This window comes from Acyrthosiphon pisum, chromosome A2, assembly GCF_005508785.2.
Source record: "Acyrthosiphon pisum isolate AL4f chromosome A2, pea_aphid_22Mar2018_4r6ur, whole genome shotgun sequence".
Taxonomy (NCBI): domain Eukaryota; kingdom Metazoa; phylum Arthropoda; class Insecta; order Hemiptera; family Aphididae; genus Acyrthosiphon; species Acyrthosiphon pisum.
Window position 1 is genome coordinate 74,834,234 of NC_042495.1, and position 2,274 is coordinate 74,836,507.

A 2,274-nucleotide genomic window follows, 5' to 3' on the forward strand; every position below is an offset into this window, starting at 1 on the left:
GGCGCCTCGCGGAAAATCCTTCAACTGGATGACGGATCCAGTACTGGACCAGTTGAATAGATCAATGACGACGTAGTCGCTTTGCCAGCGATGCAGGCGGCGGTGGAATAAGCGCCCAGTAACGAGGCGGAAAGTCACTCCGGCCAGGGGAGCTAAGATCAAGAACAGCTTTGGAGACTTGATCGGCTGGCTGAACCCGGGGGCAACGCTAGCAAAACGCGCTGCTCCACGCAGACGGATGGCGGTGAGGATTGCGTCCGCTGCGTGGAGAGATATCACGAAGGCCATACGCGTTTTCTGCTGTTGCCTGTTGTTCCCCGAATTAAAACCGTCCGAGATTGCCCTCCCTGGCCGAGGGCAGTGGACAAGGTGAGGTTATGACGTGGGGTCGAGGTCTAGGTACGTGACAGTGCACTTTTGGGGTGATTGCCGGTAAGTCGCCGCGATACACGTTCTTCGCCGCGAGACTCTCTGGCGGCGCGGCGGGCGTCCGGCTGCTTCGGTCCGAGAGCGACGAGCCGTTCCAACGGTATACCAGTGACGACTGCTGCAGTTCAGCACGAAGACGACTCGTGACGAATGACTATGATTACAGGGTGGACAGGAACACGGACGTCAGCAGCACCGGGCTCGAGGAAACGAAACGTTTTAGAGCTCGGCGGTGCGCGACTCCGTGGCGGGCCATTGGCATCGGCCAGGGTGAAAACCACGGAGAATATCGGGACATCGGCGCGTTGCGATGCTGTCCGCGGATTCTCTCCCCTTTCCACCCAGCGGTCTGATAACGCCGGCCAAAATTATATAGTCTTCGTCGCTGGTCGCTCGCTCCGAGCTTTGGTCACCGTCGTCGCCTGCAGTACATAGAGACATAAAATTACTCTATGCTGCAGTACCGTACTGTCGTCGTCGGCCGTCGCTCTCGCAGCGCTTCGCCCGCTGCCATTGTCGCCTTCGCGTCCAGAACAAACGCGCCCGCGTCTCTCGTCTACACCGCAGGAATGACGGTGAGAACGGTGTAGAGGTTCCGTAAAAAAAATTAGTAGGTATACAGCTAAAACCTAGTCAAATTATTTTGAAAACTAGCTGATCCCGTGCACTTCGTTACCCGTTAAATGTACTAACTGTATATAACTTAAATGCGTTAATTGTCCAATAAGTCATTTAATATTCTGTGTATGATGTTCTAGATTTATCTTAATTTTTCTATTGACCGGATTGAAAATTCTGATTCGCAGCAGAATATTTTCAGGTAAGCAATCTACCTGCGGTAGATCGCGGACCCCTTGCTGTTTGTATGTAAGTGCATGATTTAACTCTAAAGTATCAAAGTTATACCAAGTTTGTCGTTTTTACTTAATTCCACCAAATTGATATAATCAATTAGTACAAAATCCTAACCTAACATAACCGTACTAAAATTTGATGAATAAAAAAAAACCAAATTTAACCCTCTTCTTCCCAGAGGTATAATCTACACACAAACATTCATTTATATATAATATATATATATTGAAAAAAATAATAATACAAATCAACAAACATGCCCGATTAACCAATAGCAACCAATATATAATACACTATTATTATTTTAAAAATAATATTATTTTTATTTTTTTCTGGACAACCCTTATCACTTAGGGGTATGAAAAATAGATAGTAGCCGATTCTCAGACCTACTGAATATGCATGTAAAATTTCATAAAAATCGGTCAAGCTGTTTCGGAGGAGTACGGTAACTAACATTGTGACACGAGAATTTTATATATTAGATGTTATCAAGTATAGAAACTGATGAAATAAACAGTTATTCATTTTTGGACAACAATTAAGAAAATGGTTCCAAGAGAAATCGAGTTAATACTGCAACTGGTACAGCTCATAAAAATTTGAACTTCAAGCGCTCATATAAGTAATTAATTTGACTTTTCAGTAAGTATTTTTATGGTTAAATGTAGAAAAACTTCTAAGGAATCTTGAATTTAATTTTAAAATCTTGGATATAAAAAAACAATTTTTAGGAATTTCTAACTTAAAAAAATTGCAAAATTTCGTGATTTTGACTCATAAAAAATTATTGTGAATTTATGCTCAAATTTAAAGACGCACGAAAAAATTTTTTTTAAACCATTACTTATTGTAAAATGCGATAAGCTCGATTATAATGTAGTTTTTGTTATACGCTTACCATTTTCTTATAATAGTAAATTGTTATCTGACAATCTATAAACTATACATATTTATACTACAAACCAGGGGCGTGCCTAGGGGGGTGTT